Here is an 11,587-nt window from a genome sequence, read left to right as displayed (position 1 = left end):
CCTGTTTGTTTACTTCAGCCCGTGTGTTTGCACATGTTGTTCCCTGTACCTGGAATGTCCTCCTCTTACTTTCTCATCAGAGATCAGCTCAGGCACTGTCTCCCAGGAAGCCTTCTCATGTCACCCTGTGTATTAGTTCGTTCTCATGCTGCTATAAGAACATACCCAAGAATGGGTAATTTATTTTAAAAAGAGAATTAATTGACTTACAGTTTCACGTGGCTGGGGAGGCCTCAGGAAACTTACAGTCACGGCAGAAAGGGAAGCAAACATGGCCCTCTTCACATGGTGGCAGGAGAGATAAGTACAATGTGAAGAGGGGAAAAGTCCCTTATGAAACCATCAGATCTGATGAGAACTCACTCAGTATCACAAGAACAGCAGGGTGGAAACCATTTCCATGATTCAGTTACCTCCCACCAGGTCCCTCCCATGACACATGGGGATTATGGGAGCTACAATTCAAGATGAGATTTGGGTGGGGACACAAAGCCAACCATATCACCCTGCTCCATCATGTGCCCTGCCCAGCCCGGGTGCTAATCCCCCTCATCCTCTGTGGAAATGAGCCCTTTGCTTGTCTCTCACCCCTCACCGGGGGTCTGATTCATGTCTTTATCTCCAGCCTCTGGCTGAGCCTGGCACAGGGCAGGCGCTCTGTCAGTATTCTTGGATGAAAGGATGAATAAATACTTCTTTGACCCATCTCCCACTAACAGCCAGATGTTCAGTCAAAGAAGACATGGGTAAAGGATGAGACGTTAACTCTTGTCCAGAGTGAAGCCTGGTGCCGAGAAGCAACAGGAAGTGGGGAGAGTCTAGCATGTGTTGAGTGCCTGCTATGTGCCAAGCATGGTAGTAGATGAGATGTCCTCAATCTTCTGTTCCAAATCTCTGCTGTCCACAGCTATCAGAATGCACTCAGATGCTTAGAAGCAGGAAAGCAAGGAGAGCTGGGGAGTACCAAAGGGCCTCTGTGGCTTCCTGGGAAAGCAGGATAAACGGTGTTGAGAGCATGAGCCCTGGAGTCGGACAGCTTAGGTCAGATCCCTACTCTATCTACTTACCAGGTATTTAACCTCCTTAAGTCTCAGTTTCTTCATTAGTAAAAAGGGGATAATAAGAGTACCCACCTCGGAGGGCTTCTGTAAAAACCTAAAGCATTAATATTCTACTGAGACATAGTAAACATTCAACATATGGCAGGCTCTTAATATTATTTCCTATCCTCAAACTGCCTGAGGTTTTTTTTCTAGCTGAGCATTGGTTTAAAAGTCCCTGAGACTATGGTAGACCCAGGGTGGGATTGTTTTTCCAGGGCTCCTTGCAAGGAACTAGAAGAACTCCAGCAGAAGCATCCTCCGGGAGCAGCAGGGCCTCCTTGGGTGGGTTGTTTGTGATCAGACAGGTCCTCCCGGTTCCCTCCACCCTGAGAGCATTGGAGAGAAAAGAGCAAAATGAAGTGATCACCCTGAGGTACAGGCCATACTGAACACTGTGAAACAATGATGGGGTTTGGGGTCCTCTTTGGCACTGATTGAATTTTTTCCTAAGCCCATGGGCTTAGGGGCCAGAAAAGCACCAGGTACTGTGTTCACTACAACCCCTTCAGGGGTGTCTCTACCCCAAGCCTTCACCTGCCCCATACAATCTGCACTTGATGGCCCAAAGCAGCCTTCCTCTGACTGTTCTCATCAAGTGGCTGTAACCACAGTGCTCACCCGAGGCTCACTGGGGGAAATTCAAGCGTCTCCTGCCCTTTTCCTAAAATACTCATGACCATCAAACACTATTTTTTCCAGTATGTCTTGTGGAAGGGGGTGTTACTGAGTATTAAGCAAAAAACTTTATTTTTGTATATTCAGACTTACGGAATAAGTTTAGGAAATACTAAGTTAAAAGGGTTAAAGTGTTGGTTTTTCAACTGCAGGACTTCTCAGACTCTTTGAGATGCTGATGTACACAAGGGGTATGGGCTGCATGTTTCTATCTGCTAAGTTGACATAGAACCCTAGATAGAGCATCTCACAAGACCAGTGGTCCGTGGAACCCAGCTTAGAAAACACTGCCCCAAAGAAGTCTCCTGAGAAAAAGGTATTGCTGTTGATCTTTCAGCCTTTGTCACCGCTGTCCTTCCCCTAAAGGGCTTGCCTTCAGTCTCTCTACCCATCCTGGTTCCCCCAGTGCTTTGGATCCAGGACAGACACACTCTGCTCCTAGTAAGCATTTCATAGTCAGCCCCAGCCCAGACTTCTCCTTATCATTCTTTCATTCATCACATATTTTTCGAGCACTTACTTTCTTCCAGGCACTGTGCTAGGAGATATAGTGGCAACCAAGGAACATCCCAGTAGGAAACAGACAGGTAAGTAGATGGGTTTAGTAGAGTGTGAGAAGTACAACACAAACACCCAAGGACAGTTCCAGATTGAGTCTTGGACAGTCGGAAAGGGGAAATAAATGGCATCTTTTCTTTCATTTCCACACTTAGCGATTTTTCTGTATTGGTTTGTCATTTATTCATTTAATCACCAAGCATTTATTGTGCGCTGGGCACCGTGCAGAGATAGTAATCAGACTTGACTTGGGGATGATAAGAAATCACTGAAGGGATTTTAAGCAGAGAAAAGACATGATCTATTTACATTGATAGATGTCACTTGGATTGTAGGAAAAGTGGACTGGCCAGGGCAAGGCTTGAGTCAGGAAGCCAGCTGGGAGACCACTGCATGAACCCAGATGAAAATGAGGACCTGGGCTAGGGAAGTAGCAGGAAAAATGGATTTTGACAGATATCTAGGACAGAGCCAACAGGAATTGGACAGCAATGGGATGTGGGGCAGTGGGAGGGAAGAGTTTAGGATGATGTCCTTTCCCCCATCCTCCTTACGTCCCACCCCCACTCCTGTTTCTGGTGAAATATTCAAACCGGAGTGGGGATGGGACATAAGGAGGATAGGGGACACAGGAGGAAGGGCAGGTTATAGGGATCAGCATACGAGGAGAAGATAATGTGTTCAATTTTAGACATGCTGAGCTCATGATTCCAATTCCTTTAGACATTCCAGTGGAGATACCTGGCAGGCTGATTTTTCTCATGAGAGAAATCATGTCTGGAAATACAGATCTGAAAAGCAGCAGCAACGTATGGGTGGCCATCAAAGCCGTGGACTCAGCACCATTAAGCCAGAGTGGTGGGCAAGATGGGTGACAAGGACCCCCCTGCATCAGGTGGGTGACAAAAGAAGAATCAGGGTTGCAGCATGGGAAGGACTGCCCAGAGAGAAAGGCAGTGAACCAGGAGAGGATCTAGAAAAAGGACACTTGGCAATGAGAGCTTGGAGCGGGCCTCTGTATCAGGGGAGGGGTGGCTTTGACTGGCAGATACACCTGTCTAATCCCGGTGGAGGGTATGAAAACTCGAGGGAAAGAGAGGGGCAGCAGGACGTCCCTCTTTTTCTAAAACAGGCTTTCTCTTAGGCTTAGCCTTCTAACTGATCTGCCCCACTATCCTCAACCCACTCTCCACTTTATAGTTAGATAGTTCTTTTCAAAACACATCTCTGATCATGTCACCCCCTCTTCTCCAGCTCTATTAAAAACCTTTTGATATTTCTGTGGCTCTTAGCATGTGGACCAAACTCCTACCTGACCTGGACTCTACTTCCTTCTCCAGGTGCACCTTGTGCCAGACTCTCTTGCTCTCTCCCCTGCAGCCACCTGGCCTCCATTCAGCCTCACAGACTCATTGCATGGGTCTTGCATTATTGCTCTCAGAGCAATGTCCACCCTTCCCGTCCCCCAGTTCCCCTTTCTGCTCTGTGTCACTGGAGGCTGTTCCAGGCTCCAGAGCCAACTGCCTTCCAGTGAAGTTTAGCCAGTGGGGAGTGGGGGAGGGCAAAAGATATTGGCAGTGAAAGGAAGGGAGAAGCCAGAGTATTTCTCCTCCTGCTTCTCTTCCTCAGGAGTCTCTTCTGTGGCTGCAGTTCCCACTACACAACCATCTCTCTGTGATCCCTGCTACCCATCTTGGCAGGCACCTCTTAGTTCCAGCTTATCTTGTCTTAGGCTTCAGAAACTGTTTCTTTCCTTGTTTTCCAGCTTCCAGGGTGGTACTATGGTTTGAATTGTGTCTCCCCTGCAAGTTCATGTGTTGAAGTTCTAACCCCCAGTACTTTAGAGCGTGACCTTATTTAGGGTAGTGGTAGCCAAATTAAAGCAAGGTCATTAGGGTGGACCCTAATCCAATATGAATGGTGTCCTTATTAAAAGGGGAAGTTTGGACAGAGATAGACACACATAGAGGGAAGACGATGTGAAGAGACATAGATGAAAATGGTCATCTACAAGTCAAGAAAAGAGGCCTAGAATAGATCCTTCCCTCACTGACCTCAAAAGGAACTACCCCTGCTGACCCCTTCATTTTGGACTTCCAGCCTTCAGAACTCTGAGACAATAGCTTTCTGCATGAAGCCACCCAGTCTGTGGCACTTTGTTACTGCAGCCGTAGCAGACAAATACAGTAGTCCCAGCTTCCTGGAGTTGCTACTCTCAGGGTTCCCCTGGGAGCTCTTTCAACTCCTCTGACTCCCCGTGTGAAATTCCCTCTATCAAATCACCTAGAGTAGGTTTTGCTTTCCTGGCTGGTTCCTGACTAATATGCCTACCATGATTCTTTCTGCCACAGAGGACATAGTGTTTCCTCTGCCTGGTATTTCCCCCCCGCCATCTTTACCTAATGAACTTTACCTAATGAACTCATCTAGGTCATGGGTAAATGTCACTTCCTCAAGAAGGCCTACCCCTGAATAGTTATTACCAGCTCTTATGGCTCCAAGCACCACCACTCACACAGTTTTGATTTTATATCTGTGTGCGATTATTAGTTAATGTTTTCTCCCCAGTCCTTGAGGAAAGGTGGTCTTTTTTTTTCTTATCACTTATCCCCAGAGCCTAGCATGATGCCTATAGTAAATATTTAATACACAGTCATGTGTCACTTAACAACGGGAATACATACTGAAGAACGTGGTGTTAGGCAGTTTTGTTATGAGAACATCAGAGTATACTTACACAAACCTACATGGTGTAGCCTACTACACACCTAGACTATCTGGTCTAGCCTACTGTTCCTAGGCTACAAACACCTAGAGTATGTTACTGTACTGAATACTTGGGCAATTGTAACATAATAGTATTTGTGCATCTAAGCACATCTAAACATGGAAAAGATACATAAAAATATGATACTATAATCTTATGAAATCACCATTGTATATGTGGTTCCTCATTCACTGAAACATTGTTATGTGGCTCCTGACTATATATGTATTGAGTGAACAGAGGACGAGTGGTATAATTTTGTAGATAATGCTAGTATTTATGTGCCAGTAAAGTTCTAAGCATCTTACAAATATTACATTTAATCCTTTAATCCTCATAACAATTTATAGAATAAGCCATATTACCTCTGTTTTACACATGAGTAAATTCACTTATGATCTCATAGCTAGTAATAATTTGAACCCAGGGACTCCAGCACCAAAGCCTGAACTCTTAATCACTTTGTATTCTGGCTTGTGCTGTTCTCCCATGTTTTAGCAAGTCCACAAATTTTGTTTGGTGCTAGCTTGCCATTATATCATGCCTTGTACCTCTTATTTGCAATGAATTGTATTTAACTTGACATGATATTACAAAACTTCCTACACAGAATGTTTTATATGCCAAATAGCACCCCAATAATATGCACCTTGAGTTTTAGCAAAAATTTGGTGACAAACCTGTGAATACACAGTCCCAGATGGTGAGGTTCCTGGGTACCTCATCATCTTTTGTGGTTCTGTGAACTCTTCCCACCTCTCTATAAATCATCCCCTCATTAAAATCCCTTCAGCTAAACCCTTTGGGTATGCCATCTTCCTTCTGAGACTCTGGTTGATACCCTGGAGCTCCCTGGGGGCTTACCCTGGCTTTCTTATGTGTTTATGGCACGTGACATTACCATGTGACTGCAGTAGCCTGAGCTGCCTCTCCTGTGTCTGGCAGCTATTGACACCACCTTATGTGTAGAGAATGCCCTGTGTGCTCAGAACACCCCAGGTACTATGGGGAGATGACCTGGACCAAGACCCTTCATATTTCGTGAGCATTACCGCTCAGAGGAAATTTACACTGGCTTATTTGTGGTTTAAGAATGATCCGGCTGGGCATGGTGGCTCATGCCTGTAATCCCAGCACTTTGGGAGGCTAAGGTGGGTGGATCATTTGGGGTCAGGAGTTCGAGACCAGCCTGGCCAACATGGTGAAACCCTGTCTCTACTAAAAATACAAAAATTAGCCGGGTGTAGTGGCAGGTGCCTAGAGTCCTAGCTACTTGGGAGGCTGAGGCAGGAGAATCACTTGAACTCTGGAGGCAAAGGTTGCAGTAAGCCAAGATCACGCCATTGCACTCCAACTTGAGTGACAGAGGGAGACCTCATTTAAAATGAAATAAAAAGAATGATCCTATATCTTCTTCAGGTTTCAGACAAAGTAGCAGTTTCTCAAGGGCACAGCCAGCCCATGTCCTGTTGTAGTGCATATAGAAGACCACGACGGCCATAGCTTTTCCTCGCTCGGCTCACTTGCCCATCTTCCTTCGCATGTTAACAACTGCCCACTGTTCTGGTGAGGGATTTTTCCTGCTCTATTCCATGTGGTGGAGTGAGGCACAGTGGCATTCCTCTTGGCTATTGAGATTGGGTCAGGGATGTGACCTGCCAGATGTAACGGGATGACTTTTCCTCATGAGGTCAACCTGCTGGGAAGATGGGAGTCTGGGGATAACCATCTCGTCTGTTGGAAGCATGAAGTTGAGGCATGCAAAGTCAATAAACTGAGGAGATAGAACCTAGCAGCATCATTCAAGACCTGGATCCTGCCATCCCTGGAGCCAGTGAATACCCTGTATTCCACAATCATGCAACCCAGTAAAGTCCTCTTTTGTAGCTGTAGCATGTTTGAGGTTGGTTCCTTCACTCATATCCAGAACATTCCCACTGATAGAGTTGTGGAAACTTCTTGCTATCTTCAGTGCACCTTGTAGTCTCTCTTCTACAGCTTTGTTTATACAACTGTGTTTTAAGCTCACTCCCTTATTATACATTGTCTTGTTCAATCACCTGTATCACAACATTTAATATCTGGGTCGATTTTTAGCCTGTTGTCTCTCAGCCCCACACTCATCCCTCTGACTCTGGGCTGTAAGGCTGAAAACTACATTTCCCAGGCTCCCTTGCCAGCTGGCTTCCAGTAAGAGGCTCTAGCAGAGAAATGGAGAAGGAAGAGAAGCCACTGTTCTCTTTCCCCATCCCTGCTTTGGGGGCACCTCTGAACATTTCTGAAACCCCTTGATGACCCCAGCTTCAGCCAAAGCAGCCTCTGCTCAGTGGTCACAGCTCTAGCCCGGGTGGTCCCTCTTCAGTGGTTCCAGCACCGTCAGCAGTTGTAACAGCACCTCAAACAAAGCAACAGCATGTACACTTGAACTCCAACACCACCTTCCCCAACCACCATTTTCTTGTCATTATTATTCTGTGGTTACCTTACTTTACATTTTTGTTCTTTCAGCCCTTTTAACACTTTTGTAACTAATTTCCTGTGTGAAACACTCTATTTAAAACATCTACCATGATTCCTGTTTCCCTGACTGGAACCTTGATTGATACAGTACATATTGTACATTACCTAACTCACTAGTAATTTCAGATGTGAAGAAAGTTTCTTCTCAACAAGATGATGAGTTTCTATTGGGCAGACTCCATATGTGTCTGTCACAGACACAGTGTAGGGCTGACCATATAATGTGAATCTGTACATATTTAATGATATAAGAGAACCCTTGTCTCAGTGACATCTACAAGCTTGATGGTACACGAATATAGAAACATTCTCAAAGCGATATTGAAGCCATATTCCAATGAACACAATTGAGGCTACTCATTCCAACTTGGGAACATATGGAATGACAGTGTCCTTTAGTGATACTGACCCAGGCATGCTTTGTGGAAGAGGAAGAGTCTCAGGCTAGAATGGATGTGAGACATTTCCTTATCACTTCTCTGATTCTGGTAGAGTGATGAGGTAAACTTGTAAAGAAAATCAAGGTGGAATAAGCTGGAGTTGGCTCTACATCAGACAAATGCATTCATTCATTCAGCAGATTTTCACGGAGGGCCTACAATGTGCAGACGTATCACCCAACAACTCTACCACCTGCTGTCATTCAGCATTTTAGTCAAGTGATGGTTTTTTGTGTGTTTTCTCTAATGTGTGCACTGGACAATGACTCATGCCTAAAATCTACATTTGTTCATATTTCCAATCTTCAAATACCTGAGAAATACAGTTGTAAATATCACTTACAATTTCTTGTCCAGTCTTTCAAGGTAAACTGCAAGCCAATCTCCTGTAGACATCGTTCCTTTTTCTATTGTCTGACTGTGAAGGATTTAGATTGCCTGAGTCCCACCCCTTCCATATGGCCTTCGAAGAACTGGACCTTGATGACAGCCATGAGCATGGCTTTAGACATGCTGGTGCAAGGATCTATGTGACCTCTAATCTCAAAGAGTCCTTGCTCAGACCCAGAAAGTGCTTCTCTACAATACAGGAGAGGGATTGCCTCCAAGTTGTGTGGGGGCAGCTGCCAACATGAATGGCTTTGTCCTCAGCCTATAGAGCTTAAAGGTATTTATTTATATAATAATGAAAAACTGTGAGAAAAATCTAAACGTCTACCAGTAGGAGTAATTGGAGCATACCTCTTTATCCATGGAGGATATGTTCCAAGTCCCCCATTGGATGCCTGAAACTGAGGATAGTCCTGAACTCTATACATGCTATGCTTTTTTGATCCAATAACAGAGATGGCTACTAAGTGACCAATGGGCAGATGGTATAGACAGCATGGATATGCTGGACAAAAGAATGATCCACATAACAGGTTGGACAGAGTGGAATGGCACACAATTTGATCACGCTACTAAGTAGGATGTGCAATTTAAAACTTATGAGTTTTTTCCGGAATTTTCCATTTAACTGCAGTTTGACCATGGGTAACCAAACTGCAGTTGACCATGGGTAACTAAAGCTCTGGAAAGCAAAACCATGGATCGGGGGAACTATTGTACGTATCTTATTATAAAATATTATGTTGCCATTTAAAAATTGTGATGAATATATGTGTACTGGCATGGAAAGATGTCTGAATTGTATGGCTAAGTGAGAAAAAGCAGTTCCAGAATAGCAAATATAGTTTAATTCTGCAATATTAAAAGATGTTTTTAAAGGTATATATATATGTATGTATATATACATATATGTATGTGTATATATACATATATGTATGTATATATTTTGGTGAAAAGTTATACATATATTTAGAATTAGCCAGCTGGACTCAGTTTAGATGATCCCAGTTTTGTTGGCAACATCCAAAGCATTGTAATCAGGAGCCAGTGGAACATATGCCTTCTTCTCTCCATCAGGCCAAATCAGGGTGTTGACCTTGGCCACATCAATGTCCTAGAGCTTCTTCACAGCCTGTTTGATCTGGTACTTGTTGGCTTTAACATCCACAATGAACACAAGAGTGTTGTTGTCTTCTGTCTTCATGGCAGACTCAGTGGTCAGCGGAAACTTGATGATAGCATAGTGGTCAAGCTTGTTTCTCCTGGGGGCGCTCTTCTGAGGATATTTGGGCTGCCTACGGAGTCACAGTGTCTTGGGTCTCCGGAAGGTGGGTGACGTGTGGATTTTGTGTGTGGCTGTGGACACCTTTCAACACTGGCTTCTTGGCCTTTAAAGCATTCGCTTTGGCGTTGGCTTTAGGAGGGGCAGGAGCTTCCTTCTTCACTTTTGGCGCCATCTTGTGAAAAAGCTAAAGGTATATTTTTTAAAGATGTATAAATATGTGTGTGTACATTATGTGTGTATGCGTGTGTGTGTGTGTGTGTGTAAATGAATAGAGTAGAGATAAGAAGTCTCTACCTAGATTCTCTGGAGTGCTTGTCTCCAGAGGCAGCACTAAGAGTGAAAGGGGTGCTGAAGGGAACGTTCTCCAGTTTAGGGGGTGGTATGCTTCCAATCACTTAGATATTTACAGTAAGAATATATTCACATATTAGATAATTAACTTTTCTCTTCAAAATAGGAGAGAGAAATAAAGAACTATTATTAATGTTGAGGAAGTGAGGATGATGAAGGGGGCAGTCAATGAAAGGATTCTTTCATTTTTTCTTGATATACTTCTGTATTGTTAGAATTCATGAACAAGAATGCACTCATGTATTTCTAGTATGGTGATTTTTTATCATGCAAAGGTTCATTTATGCATTCCACAGCTAATATCTTTTGACTCTTTACTCAATGCTTAACACCAAGCTCTGCACCTGATCTGTAATTCTCACAATATTCTGAGTCACATATCAGCATCCCATTTTACACAAGAGGAATCTGGGGCCAACAGACTGCTTAGGTAATCTGCCCAGCTACCCATCCAGCTAGCAAATAGTGGGACTAAGATTCAACCAGGTCTACCTGGTTGCAGAGCCCACACTCTCACCTGTAACACTCCACATACTGAGCCATGGTGGCAGGGACCTGGCGGAATGAGGCTTCTTTGCCTTCGCATAAGTGGAACCTAGTCGAGATGGAAAATGGACAGACTGAGCAAAATAAGCAGAAACATTTAATGGAAAGAAATGCTCAGAGAAATAGCCCTAATAAAGTTGAATTACACTAAAATGACAGTCAGAGGTGGTTAGGTGAGCTGGAGTGCCCAAAAGCATTTTCCTTTGATTCTGCACACCCAGAAGCAGTGTGTCACACTGCAGCTCTGTCCAGACGATTCTCATACTAGCCCAGCAGAGTCCTGTGGTTGGAAGGGACTGTGAGAGCACTCAGAGTCTATTGCCTGCCTACAGGAGTGAATAACTGAGGCACGGAGTAACTTAAATTACAGGATCAAAGTCGCTTTTCCATCCCAACCCTCAAGTCAGCAAAGGAGTTGGAACTGTGTGCTGGTATCCAGGGATGGAGTGACAGTCACATGAGTCAGAGTGTGGAAAATTATATTCATACTACAACTCTTTACAAAGGAAACAACTGCCCATGCCCCTTTCCAGCTGTAAAACATCTGGTTGGCGGGGGAGGATGTCAACTGGGGAAAAGGAAAGGAGCCACTCTAGTGCCCTTTCTGTTAGAGTGGCCTCTGCAGGGGCAATGGGGGCAGACTAGAAGGGGCTTGGGGGAGTTGGGTCTAAGTTGTTTGTGCATTGTCAGTGTCACTCTCCGTGTCACTCTTTCTTCCTTTGATCCCCCTTGTCAGGGAACGGCTTCATTAGCAGGCCCAATCAGACAGCTTGCATTAGGAATGATTAAAGGCCTTGCAAGAGATTAAGAGAATTACATTTGTATACTCCCTCCAGCCAAGGCTGAAGGACAAACTGCTGGTGATTCTCTGAATAGCTTTACAGGTGCAAAGCAGAATTACTGAAGTTTGTTCCAGGGATTAGAGCTTTGAATGATGAGGATGTAATGCAGA

At 44.4% G+C, this 11,587-nt stretch overlaps 1 long non-coding RNA gene and 1 pseudogene across 1 annotated transcript; both read right to left on the bottom strand.

The window, feature by feature from the left end:
- Positions 1–1,146: 1,146 nt before the first annotated feature.
- LOC105514148 lies at positions 1,147–3,761 on the bottom strand. The gene is made up of 2 exons (XR_001002145.1): positions 3,649–3,761; positions 1,147–1,429 (listed from the first exon to the last, which is right to left on the bottom strand). It is a non-coding gene; the product is annotated as an uncharacterized LOC105514148 (long non-coding RNA).
- Positions 3,762–9,447: 5,686 nt separating this feature from the next.
- LOC105514147 lies at positions 9,448–9,910 on the bottom strand (annotated as a pseudogene).
- Positions 9,911–11,587: the final 1,677 nt, after the last annotated feature.

Source organism: Colobus angolensis, unplaced genomic scaffold, assembly GCF_000951035.1.
Source record: "Colobus angolensis palliatus isolate OR3802 unplaced genomic scaffold, Cang.pa_1.0 Scaffold24, whole genome shotgun sequence".
Lineage (NCBI taxonomy): Eukaryota > Metazoa > Chordata > Mammalia > Primates > Cercopithecidae > Colobus > Colobus angolensis.
The sequence above is the reverse complement of the archived record's forward strand: the minus strand, read 5'-3'. Positions and strand labels throughout refer to the sequence as shown.